General features: G+C 46.4%; 5 non-coding genes across 5 annotated transcripts; 1 reads left to right on the top strand and 4 right to left on the bottom strand.

Moving 5' to 3' along the window:
- Positions 1-9,156: 9,156 nt before the first annotated feature.
- On the bottom strand, positions 9,157-9,228 carry Trnaa-ugc (transfer RNA alanine (anticodon UGC)). Its single transcript has one exon. It is a non-coding gene; the product is annotated as a tRNA-Ala (tRNA).
- Positions 9,229-10,734: 1,506 nt separating this feature from the next.
- Positions 10,735-10,806, bottom strand: Trnad-guc (transfer RNA aspartic acid (anticodon GUC)). The gene has a single exon. It is a non-coding gene; the product is annotated as a tRNA-Asp (tRNA).
- A 383-nt stretch (positions 10,807-11,189) lies between these two features.
- Trnaf-gaa (transfer RNA phenylalanine (anticodon GAA)) lies at positions 11,190-11,262 on the bottom strand. Its single transcript has one exon. It is a non-coding gene; the product is annotated as a tRNA-Phe (tRNA).
- Positions 11,263-14,047: 2,785 nt separating this feature from the next.
- Positions 14,048-14,119, bottom strand: Trnad-guc (transfer RNA aspartic acid (anticodon GUC)). Its single transcript has one exon. It is a non-coding gene; the product is annotated as a tRNA-Asp (tRNA).
- Positions 14,120-14,374: 255 nt separating this feature from the next.
- Trnaa-ugc (transfer RNA alanine (anticodon UGC)) lies at positions 14,375-14,446 on the top strand. Its single transcript has one exon. It is a non-coding gene; the product is annotated as a tRNA-Ala (tRNA).
- The last annotated feature ends 4,478 nt before the right edge of the window (positions 14,447-18,924 follow it).

Genomic DNA, 18,924 nt, shown 5'->3' on the forward strand with positions numbered 1-18,924 from the left:
CTCATGACATAGATCAGGCTGGGCTCTAACCACCCAGATGCTGAGATTTCAGGCATGTCTGGCTCCTTGGTTAGAAATTCGTAAACATTCAAGGTCAGAGGTATTGTTCAAAATACACTTTAATTTCAGGTATTATTCAGAATCGACTTTACTTTCTGTGATTTTTTTTTCCCCATGAATTGAAGTCATAGGCTATTGTAAAATCAAAATGTCATTCTCTAGGTTTCTGGGACGCCTCGTTGGTTTCCAAAGCAGATTTTCCTGCAGGTCAGTTCTTTCTAGAATTCATACAAAAGTTTGAAGAAGGGGACAAAACATGGAGGTTGGTTTTGAAGTGATACTGGCTTTCAGCCACACCGTGCTATATTTGGCTGTCACTTTGCTTCAGCCTCGTGATTCCTGTTTCTTGGCTGAGTCATCAGCTTTGTGGCATCGGCTTTTTTTTTTTTTTTCCAGAGTCTAGAAGATTCTGAGCCAAGCAGCCTTGATTTCAGAAGTGGGGGAAGGAGAAGAGAATCTACAATTAAGGGCTAGACCTGGCCAAGGTCAGCTTGAAAGGGAGAAATCCTCAAGGGTCTGGGGTAAGGAAGAAAGTCCTGAGTGTAAATGTATAAGAAATACATGATATAATGTCCAACAACCATGATAAAAATGCATTATATTATGAGCATATATACTGAAACCTATTACATATAATTAATATATGCTGATTTCTGTCAAGAGAAAAAAATATTTTTGACCCAAAGGATAAGTTTTCTGAAAGTTGACACATGGATTTTGTTGTTGTTGTTGTTGCTGCTGCTGTTTTGGTTTCTTTTGGTTTTGTTTTGAGACAGGGTTTCTCTGTGTAGCCCTGGCTGTTCTGGAACTGATCTGCCTGGCCTGGAACTCACTTCTGCCTCCTGAATGCTGAGACTAAAGGTGTGGTGCCCCACCACCCCGGGCTCCAGCCTCCCATTTTAAAAATATATGTGTTAAAATAATCTTTGAGAACTTCATACATACAATGCATTTTATCATACCTCCCCGCTTTCTCCCTGCAACTCTTTCTAGACACCCCTTCTAATCTCCCTCTTAATTTCACAACCAGTTTTTTTTAATTTTTAAAAATATTTATGTATTCATTTTGCATCCTAATATCAGCCCCCTTGTTTTGTTTTTAATAACCCATCCACAGTGTGTTCTTACAACAGAGGTGACCTACTTCTTAAAGGGCTTCCCTGTCAGAGCCCGCTGCTGCTCCCCACCACAGGAGCCACCCAGTTTGAGGGGCTAAGGAGGGGATAATACTAGTTTCAGATGCCAGAGCCACTCATAGACAAATTACAATGACAGGCACTGCCACCCATATGGAATTCTGTGTCCTCAGATTTCCCTTACAGAGAACCTGGGAGCAGATTAATAGCAGTTGCTGGTCTGTTTTCTGAAAGGGACTCCAATGTCTCCATTGTCCTACTTGGCCTCAAGGACTCAGGTATCAAGTCACAGCCCTAAAGTCCCAAACCTCCTGACCTAGAACGGGGAAATGCTCGAATGTGCTAGAAGCCCCGTGACTCACTGGATTCCTTTTGCACTTCGTTCCACACCCAGATCCGTCCTTTGCAGGCTACCAGGGACGATTGCTTCAGAGCCGGCACCAATGGGGACAGAGAAAGGAGCCCAGCAACAGGGAGGGATTGGCTGAGGACGCCCTACGTGTGATGGCCTGTTCAGGGCTAGGCCCCAAGCTGCGTGATGGGTGGGGGGGGATGGGTGGCCGCCGCCCTCCTGTCCCTGCTGCTGGGTCATCCTGGTCTGAAGGTCACACCTGGTGTATGACTGGATTCAGTAATAGGGGACGGGACAAAGCACAAGGGTCAGTTGGTGTTTTTCTCCTCAGAAGGAAGTGTGGAGCCAGAAGTCTGTTTTGTCACGAGTTATATCTAACCAGACAAGGTTACCGAGACCAAGGGCAGGCCTCGGCTTGTAGAGCAAAGGGAGACAGAACCACAGGGTGCTGTGTTCTGCTTCCTGTTTACGAACAGGCATAGAACGGCTCAACTTGGCCCAGCCGTGGCCCACCCTGAAGAGCAGACGCTAGCTCTGTGCACTACGCATTTTTCTTTCTTTTTATTTTATTTTATTTTATTTGGGTGGTGGTGGTGGGGTGGGGTGCCCCGATAGGGTTTCTTTGTGTGGAGCCCCCAAACAAACAAGAATAACAATAAAAACCCAAACCAAGTAATTCTTCAAATTTTCCAGAATTAGAAACATGTAGATCGCCAGGCAGTGGTGGCGCACGCCTTTAATCCCAGCACTTGGGAGGCAGAGGCAGGCAGATTTCTGAGTTCGAGCCCAGCCTGGTCTACAGAGTGAGTTCCAGGACAACCCGGGCTATACAGAGAAACCCTGTCTCGAAAAACCAAAAAAAAAAAAAAAAAAAAAAAAAAAAAAAAAAAAACAAAAGAAAAAAAAAAAAAAAAAGAAACATGTAGATCCCAGGATGGGTCCTGTGTGAGCTGAGGCCTTTCTACCTTTGTTTATAAACAGGAAGTCTTTTTCTCAATCTGTTTGCTTTCCGAGCTGAGACCTGACCTTAGCCATGATCCAATACAGCTAATATTTTTTTTATAAAGGCTGACTCTATAGAGTTCATACTGCCTTCATATTTATTCAGATACTTTATGTTAGCGTGACAGTGAACCGTGAACCAGGCTTAAGGCCTGCTGCTTATGATCTTGGGCGTGGCCTCCTTCCCTCCCTTGTACACATCACTAGAGAATCTCGCACTGTTTACAGTAAAGGTACCCCACCTCTTGTATTGTGGGCTTGACTAGGCTTTTAGCGACTGCAACCCTGGCAGGCACCATCAGGAACCACCCAGTCAATTCATTGGGGTTTCCAAGCAATCCTGGAGAGATGGTAACTTCAAATCCCACCTCAATTCTATTCTATCATCACAAAAAAACAGAAGAGCCCTTTCCCACACTCTGTGGACCCCCACACCACGCATAAGCCTATATTAAAATATCTTCCTTTTTCTTCTTCTTCTTTTTTTTTTCCAGGACGCAGTTTCTTTGTACAACTGCTGTTGGCATTTAGTTTTGGCTCCGCCCCACAGTTACCTGGCAACAGCCAAGTATGCCTGACTCACTACAAAAGGGGCTGCTTGCTTCTTCCTCATTCTCTTGCCCTTGCTCTCTTGTTTCTTCTCCCTTACCTCTTCCCCCTCCCCTCCTCTCCCTCTACAGAGGCCAGCCTCTCTCTGTGCCCTGAATAAACTCTATTTTATACTGTACCCTTTGTGTGGCTGGTCCTTCTGGGAAGGGATGCTGCAGCATGGGCCCCGCATAGTCACCCTCTTCCCCAACACCATACCTCGTCAAACATATTCATTACTTCTCTATTTGTGAAACACAACAGCCCCGGCTCTCCTGGAACTCACTCTGTAGACCAGGCTGGCCCTAAACTCAGAGACCCACCAGCTTCTGGAATTTAAGGGGTTGGGATTAAGGATGTACACCACCACTGCCTGGCAAACGTTAGAAAACATTTTATTTGTGTATTATTTGGGGTGGAGCTGTAGGCTGCGTGTTATGACATGCATGCGGAGGCTGAAGATGAACTGTGTGGCGTCACCTTACACGTGTGGGGTTGAACTTGTAGCTACCGTGTGTTACTCACTCAGCCACCTCAACGGCCCCCTGTTTATCTAAGAGGTTTAATTCTGTTTATTCTCTGTGTATGGGTGTTTGCCTGCATGGATGGTCTGGGTACCGTGTGCATGCAGTACCTGTTGTGTTTTATAAAAAGATAAGAGAGACCAGAGATGGGTATGGTGTTGGGGAAGGGGGTGTCTCTGCGTGCCCATGCTGAGGCATCCCTTCTCCCTGAGGGACCAGCCACATGACGACGACGACGGTATAGTTTAGAACAGTACCAGCCACAGGATAGTTTAGAATAGTATAGAATAGAGTTTATTCATGACATGGGGAGGGGAGTTGAGAGAAAGGCAGAGAGAGAAGAGGGGTAGAGGAGTGGAGGCCAGCATTTGGCAGTCAAACATTCTCTAAAATGGCCACTCCAGACAAAGGCAGGCCGACCTTCTAATAGGGAACCCTCGGAACTCTCTAGAAGGATTAGGTAATCTAAAATTTCATTGGTGTGTGTACGGGGGTCACAGGTGGTCAGTGGTCTGCATTCCTATGTCATGAACACTCAACCATGTGATGAAATAGGACTGCCCAGCACAGCTGGCCCATTCTAGGATAAGATTTTTCCCCATTTCTGTGGTTATCCCCAGGCTGTTCTTTGGGAGGGGGCTTTATGATCTTGTTCTGGATTTTATGGTCTGTTCCTAGAGCTGGTGTCTTAATGCCGTAATTTCTGGGACTTATGGTCTATTCCTGAAGCTGGTGCCTTATGGCCTTTCTTGAAATCAGGCCTGGTCCTTAAAATGGAGACACATGGGGTTTATGTTGCCCTTTCACTACATAGCTCAGGCTGATCACAAACTCCAGGTAATCCTTCTGCACCAGCCTTCCAAGTGTTGGGATACAAAACTGAGCCATCTTTCAGAACTGAAACCATCCCAATGAAACACTTAGCTTACCCCTCTCCCACTCCTTGGCATCCATCCTTCTTTCTTTCTCTGAAGTCCACCATTCATGGACATCTAATAGAATTTTTTTTAGCTGTAAAAGAATTTTTTTATTTTTTATTTTATTTTATTATTATTATTATTTTTTTTTTTTTTTAAGGTTTTTCGAGACAGGGTTTCTCTGTGTAGCCCTGGCTGTCCTGGAACTCACTCTGTAGACCAGGCTGGCCTCAAACTCAGAAATCCACCTGCCTCTGCCTCCCAAGAGCTGGGATTAAAGGCGTGTGCCACCACTGCCAAGCATGTAAAATAATTTTAATTAATATTTTTGGCTAGTATGTGAATTACCAGGTTTCATGAAAGCACATTCATACACATATGTTATATGTTGTCCTCATTTCTCTCATATATATATATATATATATATATATATATATATATATATTTGAAACAGGGTTTCTGGGTAGCTCTGGCTGTCCTGGAACTCTCTCTGTTTAAATTAAAGGCCATTGCTACTGTTGCTGCCTCTGCCACCACTGCCACTGCCACTGCCACCACTTGGCAAAAACATGCTTTTAACTGCTGGATTTTATTTTAAGCTGGGAGAAGTGGCTCACGCCTGTATGTCTAGAATTTGAGAGGCTGACCTATAATGATGAGTTCTAGGCCACTGTGGACTAAGAGACTTTGTCTCCAAAAATAAAAAACAAGCAAGCAGGCAAGTGGATCTCAGAGTAGGCTAGCCTGGTCTACAGGGCTACTCCGAGAAACCCTATGACAAAAAAAAAAAAAAAAAAAAAAAAAAAAAAAAAAGAGAGAGAGAGAGAGAGAAGAAGAAGGAAGGAAAAGGGAAAAGAAAAAGAAAGAAAATTTTTAAAAATTAAATAAAATAAGGAGGTAGGGAGTATGGAAACAACATCTAATGACACACGTGTATGACTGTGCCGTCATGAAACCAGGTTGTTCATATGCTAACCAAAACAATTAATTTTAAAATTATTTACTGTTAAAATATGTCCATTAGATGGAATGAACAAACAAATGAAGGAAGGAAGGAAAGAAAGAAAAAAGAAAGAAAGAAAGAAAGAAAGAAAGAAAGAAAGAAAGAAAGAAAGAAAGAATATCTTCAAAGATTTAGGACTCTCTGGAGAATCCCCATTCCCAGCACAAGCCTTTGGTAATGACGGCCCCTCCTTTGTCCTAACTATCGCTAAGGTAGAACAGAAGCAGGTCATTAGTTTCCTGTTAGACCGGACAGACCATTTTAAAAATAACCATCAACTTCCTTTAAACCTTGTTGACGTGTAGAAAGGAGGAACCTTCGCCCAGGGCACTAAGCCAGAGTGTCAGCACCTCCTGGTGAGTCACGTCAGCCATCTTGCCTCAAAAATCAAAACTTTACCCGGCCCTCGGCCCTCGGGAGGCAGAGGCAAGCAGATCTCTGAGTTTGAGGCTAACCTGGTCTACAGAGTGAGGTCCGGGCCAGGGCTTCACAGAGAAACCCTGTCTCACATATGACAATAACAGGTTCTGGAAATGGTCCAGCAGGTAAGAAAGAGCACTGGTTCCAGTTTCAAGGGACCTGACACCCTTTTCTGGTCTCCTGAGGCACTAGGTACACACGTGGTGCACCGACGTACATGCAGGGAAGCACACCCACACGTAAAAACAAAATAAATCTTTAAAAATAATAAAGAAAAGCTTTGACATAAGGGGAGAGAGGAATATGGTTAGGAGGTGCCGGTAGGCGGGAGGGGGAGAGTTGAGAGTTGATACTATCAAGATAAATTGCTTACGGGTGTGAAATTGCCAAAGGATTAATAAAAGACATTCAGCCAGAAAGAAAAACAAGGTTATTCAGTTTGTAGGACAACAAATGGAATTGAAAAATAATATATTAAATGAAGTAGCTTGGGCTAAGAAAGAAAAACCATGTTTTCTCTTGTATGCATTCTCTTTTATATTTAGCTTTGAATTTGAATTTTTATAGATGCGTATGAATTATCAGTAAGAAACTAGGGGGTCCAAGGAAGCAAAAGGAGCTTTAAGAATGGCCATGGGAGGGTGACAGAACATGAGAAACTAAAAAAAAAAAAAAAAAAAAAAGGGAAGCTGGTGGCCCACACTTTTAATCTCAGCGCTTGGGAGGCAGAGGCAGGCAGATCTCAAGTGAGTTTTGAGGCCAGCCTGGTCTATGCGGTGAGTTTTAGGACAGCCAGGGCTACACAGGCTCTGTCAAACAAAAGAAAGAGAGCAGAGGGGGAGGTAGAGAGATGGAGGGAGGGAAGAAGGAAGGGAGAGAGAGAAGAGGAGGAAGAGGAGGAGGACCCAGGTTCAGTTCCCAACACCCACGTGGCAGATGAGGACAGAATGAGAAGGCCAAGCAAAACCAAGTTGATATAAAAATGCCTGAAGGAAATATATGTGTATATATATATACACACACACACATATTTATATATTAAAATAAGCTGGTAGTAGTGACTCACATGTTGGGGTTCAGGAATTGTCTCACAAACCACATGAACACCGATCTACCGATCTTAGACAGGGATAATTTATTAAACACACACACCAAGACTGATTAATCAGGGTCACAGAGGACTCGGGAGCCCAACTGTGACGTCAGTTTGCTCTCAGGGCCGGCTTTTCATAGGAAAAATCAAGTTCAGAAGTCCAGAAGTCAAGGGGGTCAGGGCAGGAGCGGAATTACATTTTGGCTAACTAGACAAAGTATTATCAGTTGAAGTTTAAGGAGATTGGTCGTAGGTGAGGTATGTGATGTGAGGTGGTGGTTAGTGGTTTTCTGGAGTATGAAGATAAAAGAGCATGAATATTATAACCATAGCCTTAAGACCTTTTATGAGAAATTTTCAGTGTCAGCTATAAGTGATTACTTCCGGGGAAGCGGAGGAGTCTGAGAACCTGACTCCACCTTTTGAGTAAAATGGAGAGTGAATATAGAAATGGCTCCAGTTACGTTAATAGGAGCAGGCCTCAACGCACACCTTTTATCTGAGCACTTGAGAGGCAGACAGGCAGGTGGATCTGTGTGAGTTCAAGACTAGCCTCCTCTACAGTGGGTTTCAAGCCAGACATGGCTAGATTGTGAAACCCTGTTTTGCAACAACTATAGCCAGCCAACATTCTGGCATTGAAGGAGAAGGATGGGGAGCCATAGATAGGTAATGGATGCTGGGAAGGGGCGGGGCAATGGCCTGTGAAAGGAAGCCTGGGAAGGTCGAGCTAAGGCTAGAAGCAGGGAAGATGGGAGCTTTGCCTGCTCTTGGAGCAGCGCCGGCAGTGGAGGTGGCAGAGGCAATTCTCTCTCCTTGCTCTTGCCCTTTCCCCTTTGCTTGAACTTTCCCACCTGGCCTGGCCAGAAATCTCCCCAGATAGCCTCTGGTACACAGGCCAACAGGAAGGGAGTGTCCCTGTAGGTTAACAGTTCTCCAGTGAATGAATGTCTGTCCCATCCATTGGAGCACAAATTGGAGTCAGTGAGTACACACACACACACACACACACACACACACACACGCATAGATTTGGAAGGGGGACATGGGGATGGGACCATCCTGGAGGAATTGGAGGGGCAGTGTGAGGAAGTGACTGTGATAGCTATACATTCATTTTATGGGGCTGGGGAGACGGCTCAGTGGTTAAGAGCGCTGGCTGCTCTTGTAGAGAACCAGGATTCAGTTCCCAGCACCCATGTGTTGCTCACAACCATCTGTAACTTTAGTTCCAGAGGATTCACTTCTGGCCTCTGAGGACCCTTCATACATGAATACACAGAAATACGCAGTCAAAACCCGATACACATAACGTACAAAATAACAACTTAAAAATAAAATAAAGGGCCAGGCGTAGTCGTACATGCCTTTAATCCCAGCATTAAGAGGCAGAGGTGGACCTCTGTGAGCTCAGCTTGGTCTACAGAGTGCGTGCCAGGACAGCCAGAGGACAAGTCTGGTCACATAACAAGGATGTGGTGACAGTGAGGTCCTTACCACTGTGCTGTCAATCTGATGTGTAGAACCTATGGAATCTTTTATTTATTTATTTTTTTAATTAAAGTGCACTTTTACTTGAATAGTAAGACACGGAAGTATGGTGAATCTCTGAGTAGGAAAAGCGTCCTGCTTACGTCATTCATTCTCAATAAGTACGGAGCCTGCTGCGGCAAACTCAGGCACCGGCCGCGACAGCTGGACCTCGAGTGCCCTGCACTGCTGCGCCCTGCGGGGGTCAGTGTCCCGGAGCTACGACCTGCAAATTCCCCCGATGATTCTCTCTCTACCTTTACAGCTGTTCAATAATCACATCCATTCGGTCATCGGTCATCACTTTGCCTTGCTGCCCGCTTTCTTATGACCCTTCCAGAGACGCATATTTAAATATTTACAGGTTTTAGAGTAAGAGTGAATGTAAAATTCTCAGTTCCGAGAGGTCATCGCAATAGCGATGTCTTTTCTGGCGACATTCTGTCACAAAGACCCTGAGACAGAAATGGCAAAAAACAAAATAAAAAAAAAAAAAAGGTAAGAAAATAAAAAAAAAAAAGGTAAGAAAAGTGGAGATGCCGGGGATCGAACCCGGGGCCTCATACATGCAAAGCATGCGCTCTACCACTGAGCTACATCCCCCACACGCTTCTCAGCGTTTATGAGGAGTTCTGTTATAATGTATGAACAACGGTTTGCGCTCTTTTTTTTCTTCCTCCTACCTCCTTCTAAATTAAAATTGTATGTATGTATTTAAAGAAGTTTTAAGGACTTAAATACCTTCTCTTTTACATAAAAGTGTTCATTATTGCCTTGATATAAGATAAACTTTTACCCGATTCAAAGAACAGAAAGTAAAAATAAATAAAAAAAAAAACCATAAATTCCCCCAATAAATAAGAACTTGACCCCAATGTTCCTCAACCAGAATTCTATGCTTCTTCACACTTGAGACGCTTTCCAACCTCGAGGACAGAGTGTATAAGCTTGCTTGAAAACCACTCCCCTTCCCGCCCCCCCCCCCCCCCCCCGCCTTCCCCTCTTCTGGAAGAATTTTCTGGATATGAAAATGGCCAGTTTGAGACCTCACAATCGTGGCTCAAATTTGGAACAAGAATGCAAATGCAATATCTCAGTGAAAAGAGGGGTTGTTATTTGACCGGGAGCCGTGAAGAGAGACCCCAAGCCTCCAGGTCTGCACCCGGGAATTGTCAGTGTGGATACTGTACGGTGAAGTGACCTGCTACTCATACCCAATAGCGCGCTCACAGCGACTGGGGCATGACGTCATCTGTAAGGATGCTGAGCATAGCAGCTGGGGTTACCTGACCTCTCTGAGCCTCCTGTGGAACATGGAGACAATCGATAGACTCAACCTGGCTGCTCACTGAGACAGTCAACGAGGACACAGCATGTAGGCTCGAGCACGAGGTGTGGCAATAGTTGGCTAGTATGGACTGCAGCAAAGTGGCTGCTGCGTCCTCCACCGTCACGCCCCTGCTTCATGTGTGAAGTCGCACGCCATCTTGCCTCTGGGTCTCAGGCTGAAGGCTTCGTTCTGCGTTGCCTACGGGGTATAGAGGTGTCCATGATCAACCCGTGTGGTTCTTTCACCTCTGGGTCTGAGGCCTTGGGAGGGAGCTGGGTGCACGATTTCGGCAAGGCTCAAGCCGAGGTTACCTCTGTTCCATCTCACGGCGCCTCTGCCCTCATCTTGGAACGACGTTCCTTGTTCTTCTCGTGATTAGCTCCTTTTTACTGAGCACCCAATCTAAAGGGGACCACGAGGGAATAAATGAACGCAAGGATGGTGACAGTTTGGAAGGATGTGTAATTGTGTGAGGGACAAGAAAACGTCCCAAATTCACAGACATTAAATGGCCCGGGTAGGGTGTGGAGCTAAAAGGAGACGCAATGCAGGCCGCAGAGTGAGCCGGGTCTGGGTCTCCATCTTGTTCCTGTGGGGACCGGGGACATCGAAGGATGGCAGCTGGAGAACAGTGTCTTTCTTGAGATCTGTCACCGGGGTTGAGATCGTGTGTACTATGGCGGAAAACAGGCTTATTCTACGGCGGGCTGAACGTACTCCTGGGAATTGAAGAGTCGAAATAAGTTAGAAAACAAATAAAAAAACAAAAGTTTAGCTATCTCCCCGTCGGGGAATCGAACCCCGGTCTCCCGCGTGACAGGCGGGGATACTCACCACTATACTAACGAGGAAGTGAGCTGAAAGCTAGCTTGGCAAGAAGCTCCTTTAAGATTCTTTGAATTCCGTAACCAATTCGATTTGATTGAACTGCGCTCTTGAAACATCTCTTTCCTACTTAGGTTTTTATTTTTATTACCTAGATTTAGACCGAAACATTAATAGATAGACGCCAAGCGTACACCAGCATACGACAACAAACATCACAGAGACTAATTCGCGCATGAACGGAAGGTGCGTGTTTGATCTAGGAAATATGTCCATTCACCCTTAAGGGGAACAAGGTGGGTAAATTTCCAAAGTCTTCTGTGTCCGTGTACGATGCTCCAGTATTTTAAGTAGAAAGAAATAAAAAATAATTTAATAAGTTGAAAGTGAGTGCAGGAAAATTACGAGCTGCCGAAACCCGGGATCGAACCAGGGACCTTTAGATCTTCAGTCTAACGCTCTCCCAACTGAGCTATTTCGGCGGCTGTTACTGCTGGTTCGTTTTTTCTCTCCTCGTTATTGTTTCTACGGCTTTGGGTCCTTGGCTTTTCCAAGCTTTGATGCCCACAAATTCTTTCGATGCCTAGAAAAATCGTTTATTCTCATTTCTGGGTTACCGGTGTGCTGAGCATCCCCTAAGGCCGCCTACCAGTGTCCTTCAGGAACCCCCGGGACTTTATTGTCCACTGCAAATTTATTTATCATTTCTCCTTTTAACTGGAAGTACACACCTAAGCTGGCCCCAGCCACTGCTGAAGACCCCAGTCCTGGCACCGCTTAGTAGATGCTTACAAACTAAGTATTTGTTGAGCGAGTAATAAACGCTCGAATGCACCCTTCTAGGCTCAGAGTTCTGCTCCTTCTGTTCCCCACTCTCCTCTCGGAGAAGGAGCGGGGTCATTTCTGGATGCAGTCAGCTGCCAGGCAGCCAGGGATAACAGTAAACAATCCCTGGAATGAGGTTCTGCCTGGGCAGGGCCACACCTGACTCACTCACATCTGGTCTCCAAGCGTGGTCTTCATATCTGTGCACACATGCTCAGCTGCGAAGCATGGGGAAACAAAGCAGGTGCAGACGTGGGTGGACACTGACTGCTTCTTTCTCTCAGGGGAGCAGAATGCGGAAGGCTTGTACTGGGGGACAAGGATAGGAAGTGAGGTCCCCGAGGTGGGCTGCAGAGAGCGTGGAACTGTGAGCTAGAGAGGCAACCGTATGCCCGAGGGATGAGGGCTGGTGTGGTGGTCCAACCTGGAGCTGTAGTGTTTGGGTCACACCTGCAGAAGGGGACCTGGACAGTGACATGGAGAGGGCTCAGAAGGAGGAAGGAGAAGTGGAGGGAGGCTTGGGAGAAGGGCTGTCTGAGGTGGAGGGACTGGGAGGAAAGAAGAGGAGGGGCTTGATGACCTTTGATCTGGGATTGGGGGAAGAAAACGATGTCCAAACGTTGGCATGATAGTTTGGTGGAAAGTGGAAAGCATGGTCAACTTTCCACGCGCAAAATTTAGCAAACCAAGGTCCCCTAAGTGGTCCCTCGAAAAGTCCTGTGTCTCAGTTCTGACAATATCTAATATATCAGAATGTGATTTCAAAGAATGACTACAACTTGTCCTGCCTACAGGATGTGTAGGGACAAAAATGGAGCAGAGACCGAGGGAATGTCCAACGAATAACTGACCCAACTTGAGACCCACCCCATGGGTGAGAACCAATTCCTGACACTGTTAATGGTACTCTGCTATGCTTGGAGCCAGGAGTCTAACAACTGTTCTTTGAGGGGCTCCACCCAGCAGCAGATTGAAAAGGATGCAGAGACCCACAGCTAAATTTTAGATGGAGCTCCGGGAGTCTTGTTTCCACAAGTTAGGGAAAGGGTTGAGGGACCCGGAGGCGACAAGGATCCCACAAGACCAACGGAGTCAAGTAACCTGGCCCCTTCGGGGCTCACTGAGACTGAACCACCAACCAAAGAGTATACGTGGGCTGGACCTAGGCACTGCACCTATGTAGATGTGTGACTTGGTCTTCATGTGTGTCTCTTAACAACTAGAACCGGGTCTGCCCCTGACTTTGTTGCGTGCCTGTGGATCCATTTCCCCTAACTGGACCGCCTTCCCTGGTTGCTCTTTCCAGAGGTACTGAATTCAATTCCCAGCAACCACAAGGAGAGGTTGGGAGAGGAAACGTGTGTACACACACACACACACACACACACACACACTTTCCTTGGCTTGCAGTCTCCAGTTCTTGAGGACTTAGCGTTCTGTACTTTAACACTCCCAGCCTTTGGGGTTTTGTCACGGCTTGGCAGCTGGAGCTCACAGTATACCTGCCTGCCCATTTTCCTGGACTGGACCCAGACTGAATTCAGTTTGGGGATGATGTAGAGGAAGCAGGAAGGCTTGCTTCCTTCTGAAATCCTAATCCTGTCTGCACCCCATCTCACATCCTCAATGGTAAGCAAACACTCTACACCCAGATTTTTTAAACTGATAATTTGAAACAGTCTTAATAAGTGGCTCAGAATAGCCTTGACCTCAGTAGTAAGTCCAGGCCGGCTTGATTCCCAACATCCACCGGGGTGGCTCACACCATCAACTCCAGGTTTAGTCCCCTAAACCTGGACATCTCATCCCTCTACTGACATGTACAGGACACACACCAGTAGTGCACATACATACAAGCAAACACTACTACACATAAAATAATTCGAATCTTTAAAAAAAAAAAAAAATCAGTTTAGATATGTCAAGTCTTGTCTCAAAACACCAAACAAAACCAAAATGGCAATGGAGGACATGAAGTTCTGTAAGTCACGCACTGGAGGGGCTGAGGCAGGAGGATTGTTCCTGGAGTTGAAGGCCTGCTGGGGTTACAAGGCCAACCAGGAATTAAAAAACAAAACCCTGGCGAGACGTGGGCAACTGACGTATGCTTTCTCAGCGCGTGCTTTTACTTGGCTTTTACAAATAAAGAAAGAACATAAAAACCGATCTTCAGGACAAAACTGGAATAAGGTGGTTAAAAAAAAAAAAAACTGGGATGTAGAGGGAGGGGCAGAGGCTGTCTTGTTAGCCAGCAGGGTGAACTCTTGGGAGTTCACATTAGACAGATACCCAGAGTCAGACTTCATAAACATGCCAACCTAAGTGAGACCAGAGGGTCTCTATGAAGTTCATTGAAGTAGGAGAGAGTTAGGCAGAAGGTGGAGTGAGGATCCACTTCACGTTAAGAGTCCTTTCTGAGCCTCTTGCAAAAATTTCATGTGCCTCCCCGTCGGGGAATCGAACCCCGGTCTCCCGCGTGACAGGCGGGGATACTCACCACTATACTAACGAGGACAAGCCATACCTGCGTCTTTCCTGACAAGCAGCTATAGAAAGACACAGCTAGCGACCGGTGCGCGTTTCCTCCTTTCTCCTACGTTCCTCTTCTCTGGCTCTTTTTCTTTCTTCTCCGTTTCTTTCCCCTCTCCTTTCTTCCGAGACGTCACCTCAGGACACCAACATCTTAAATCAAGATCGAAAAACTAAAAGTCTTAGCGAGGCAAGCGTTTCATCTTCATTATCTATTCCGGAAGTCCCTGTTTCGCGTCAGGGGATGTAGCTCAGTGGTAGAGCGCATGCTTTGCATGTATGAGGCCCCGGGTTCAATCCCCGGCATCTCCACATTTTAACTCAGCTTTTTATTTTTTCGGAAGGGCTTAGGTGGCAGACCAGCCTTGTACCAGTGGCGGGAATCTGGTTTGTAAATCAACTCCCGCAATTTACTTGGAGTAGGAAACATTGCATTTCCAAGGAGACCCCTACAACGGGCGGCTCCTGAGCAACTATTGCAGCGTAATGTGCGCCCATTGAACATCCACAGTGTGTCCAAATAAACAGATCTTCAAGTAGCCCAGTAACCTTACCAAGACCCGCAAGGACTCACAGCTTTTCTGGAACTCAAATTCCAGCTGGAAGCTAACACTAGGAATCCCAGGTATGTTTTATGGGGACGCACAGAACTGCGGGGATTCAGTGACATCCAAGAGATCTGCAGGAGCAGGAGCCGGAAGGCTCACATTCCCAGTACGCGGAGCCGGAGCTTTCAGATGAAAGGGCCAGAAAGTAGCCGGGCGCCTGGACTTGGGTGAATGGGAACAGAACTGGGTGGAACTGAGGTTTGGAAGCCCCCCGGATGCTGGAGAGTAGAGACCTGGCACTTCCGGCATGATTTTAAAGGTTTCTTCTAGCGGCCACATACTGTTCTGCAGGTTGGCACTGGAGGTGCAGCGTGATGGGGAAGGGGTGGGGCAGTTCTGGCAGATTCTGTAGGCGGCTCTGTAACATTGCCTAACGCAGGGGTCTCATGCTTTATTTGACCATTCCCCTTGGGTTTGTTCTGCTACTCTGAAGCTTGTCACCAAGGTACAAGACACATACGGCCTGCAATTTTCCATCCTCTACTTCGATGACATGGATGCTTGCGTGGACGGACGAACGCCGTTAGGCTGGAAAAACGTCTATTTAACTATTTGAAAGTTGAGGGGTGGGAGGTGGGGCCGTAGCTCAGTTTATAGAATGCTTACCGAAAATGCACAATAGATAGCAGGGCATAAACCAGGCATGGTTGTGCATGCCTGTCATCCCAGCACCTGAGGGGGCGGGGGGGGGGAGGTGGTTGAGGCTAGCCTGGGCTATATGAGACCCTTTCTCACTCGCACACGTGGAGGGGCTCCTGGTCCTTTCTGCTCAACAGCCACAGGGATTGCCTTGATCCTTCAAATTCTTTATCCTCATTAAAGATGAGGATACAGCCCTGGTCTGGCTTATGTGACAGTGAGGATGGTACCCTGGGCTTAGTCCTTCTAAGTGCATGGAAAACGATTGCTTTTTATTTCCTGCTTGATTGAGTGAGCGTCTCTCCTGTTACCAAAGCAGGCCTGTATAACCACCTGGCAATGCTGACCACTGGAGCAGGTTTGGAAAAAGATAGTTTATTCACTGATGTCAATTGTGGAGGAATGAGGACCAGATCTTCCAGCTGCTTCTCCAACAGGTAGAGGTAGAGGCAGGATTGTGTGTTCAATGCCGGCTACATAGTGTGCTTGTGGACAGCCTGGATTACATGAGACCCTACCTCAAAATACAAAATGATGAAGCAACAGTCTTTGAGATGGCTCACTGGATAAAGGCGATAGCCACCAAGACCGACAACTGATCCAAGTTCAATTCCCAGGACTTGAGAGGCAGAGGTAGTCAATTTCAAGGAATCTGGGGCCAATCTGACTTACATAGAGTTCTAGGCCAGCTGGGACTATATAATGAGACCCTGCCTCATAAAACCAAACCCAGACTCCATTTAATCTTTTTAAAATTACACTGGATTTCATAAAGCAATTTTCACGTAGCCCATAATGTATTGGGCACACACTTCCCTCTCCACCTTCTTCTTCGCCCATTAATCCCTTTTGTTCCCCACCTTTCCTTTTACCTCATCCATACGATGTATGGTTTTATGTATTTATGGATTCTAGGATTCACAAATAAAAAAAAATATGGCATTTGTCTTCCTGTGGTTAGCTTAGTCTGCTTAGTAGATTAATCCTGTTTTCCTTGTGGCTGAAAGGAATCCCCTACTTACATAGCCCATGTTTTCCTTACCCAGTCTTTACCTTGATGGGTGCCAGGCTGGTTGGATAGCTTAGCGTGTCTATGGTATGTTGTGTTGGAGTCCTCTGGTAAACGCCCGGCAGTGCATTGCGGGGTCTTGTGGCAGGTCATCCAGAGTTCTGAGTTGCCTCCATATTGGTTTCCATCCCCAGTACCCATGTGCAAGGACTCCCTTTGGGCTAAATTATGCTGGAACTCAGAGATCCACCTACCTCCCATTGCCTCCCAGTGCTGGGATTAAATGCACCATCACACCTGCCTCATTTTTTTTTTTTTTTATTCTCTTGCAGAATGCCATTTTGACTGGGGTAAAATCTCATGAAGTTACAGACGGTTGTGTGCTGCCATGTGGGAGCTGAGAACCAAACCCAGGTCCTCTGCAAAAGCAGAGTGCTCTTAACTGCTGAGCCGGCTTTCTAACCTCTCATTCGGCTAGTAAGGTTGGGTTTTATTATTTGCCAGCAGACAATGTGTGCAGTGCCTGGGCAGGCCAGAAGAGGGCACTGGATCACCTGGAACTGGAATTATAGATGCTTGTCACTCCACACGTGGGTGTTGGGAATCAAAATGTCTCTAACTCTGGGTCATCCAAGCCCCTTGTCCAACAGTCCTTCACAGGTTAGCTTCCGCTCCAGGCCTGTGCCTTCTGATGCTCCCCATAGTTGATTTGTCTCAGAGTTAAGCCATCTCCTAAGTCCTGGCTAAATATTTTTGTTTTATTATTGGCCAGTTCCACTTCATCTTTTGAACACTGCCATTTGAACAATGCCATCATTGGCCATTTGGAGACTGGGTCGTTTAGGTTTTTGAGCTCTTTTTCTGTTTGTTTTTGTTGTTTTTCAAGACAGCCCTGGCTGTCCTGGAACTCACTCTGTCGACAAAGAAAGATGGAAGCTGCCACCACCACCTCTGGGGTTGGTTTTTGAGTTCTTTATTGATTCAGATTTTTAGAGTAAAAGGAGTGTTAAGTGTTCACCTTGGTTTTGCAATTTCACAGCTTTGGACCATGGGGCCGTGGCACTGCGTTTCACAGGTTTAATCTGCCATCTTTTCGTACAGCAGCTTGTCCTGGAGGGCAATGGGAAGTGGAAACGTTAGTTCTTTTGGAAAGTTAGTTCTGTCAAATGATGTCTTGCTAAAGCAAACATATAAAAGGCTGTTTTCCCGCCTCTGCCTCCCAAGTGCTGGGATTAAAGGCGTGCGCCACCAACTGCCCGGCCTCCCCTCGCTATTCTTAAAGACACAAATTTATTGGTTTGCCTTACATAGCATTGTTGAGCTCAACTTGTGATAACGACATTGAAACTCGCCCAAGAACTGCTCGAGAGATTCTTGTGGCGGCTTGCCTCTTCTGTAGCTTTGCCTCAGGCCAGTTGGTAAGCCTGGCAGTTTCTTCAGGATTCAACAGTTGCTGGTCCATGCCTGATGTCTGCTTGCTTAAAGGACTGGACTGTAGCTGCTGGTTCATGCTGGTGTCTGCCTGCCTAGAGGACTAGTCTGCTGCTGCTGACTTGTATTTGGTGTTTGCTACAGGACCGAACTGCTGACAAAGATCAAGCTTGCCCCCTAAGAACTACTGCTGAACAGGTCCACTTCCCCCGTATCCTAATAATTTTTCTCTTCCGCTACCTCTGCTGGGTGGTGGGCTAGAGAGGTTGAACCCTTATTAGGTTATTACAAGTAGGTTGCAAAAAAATGTATGTCTACAGCACTGCCTCCCTCTTGGAGCTTCCCATGTGCCACCATGATTGGAGTCAAACCCGCGTGTCTTCTAGCTTGTCAATTTTCCTATTTCAAGGCCAGACATGGTGATGCTGGCCTGTCATCCCAGTACTCAGGAGGGTCATGAGTTCAAGCCTGGCCTTTCAAATTTCTTCTCATTTCCATCAGCAGCCAAGCTAAGCTCCTTGGCGACAGCCCAGGACTTAACTCTGAGACAAATCAACTATGGGGAGCATCGGAAGACACAGGCCTGGAGCGGAAGCTAACCTGTGAAGGGCTGTTGGACAAGGGGCTTGGATGACCCAGAGTTAGAGACATGTTTCTGTTCTTGGTCCTGAACCAGGTAAGTTCTTTACCATTCTGAGCCTGGACCCAGACTTCCACATCAGACCCCCAAATCAAAACAAACCCAATAGGCCTGTCTCACACGTATGAGGTGGGCTGACATCAACCTAGGTCTGCTCACATCAGCCACCTCATGGCCATGACTGAGTCTGGTTAAAAACTCATGGTGGAAATACACACTGTGGAACATGCTATGGCTGTCAAAGATTGGTTCAGAACACAGTCCTGGGAGTACAGGGGCTTATCCACCTGAGATAGCTGATGCCTGAGAAGACTCGAAGAACAGGAGATGGGCAGGCAGGTGTTCAATGGTACACTGCTTGCTTATATCACACAGGCATGGCTACATGGAGTATGCGGTTCAGAGGACATTATCAAGAGCATAAAGTCAGAGAGAAAGCATTTACTAAGTGTTAACTGAAAAG

This window comes from Arvicanthis niloticus, chromosome 24 (genome assembly GCF_011762505.2).
Source record: "Arvicanthis niloticus isolate mArvNil1 chromosome 24, mArvNil1.pat.X, whole genome shotgun sequence".
Taxonomy (NCBI): domain Eukaryota; kingdom Metazoa; phylum Chordata; class Mammalia; order Rodentia; family Muridae; genus Arvicanthis; species Arvicanthis niloticus.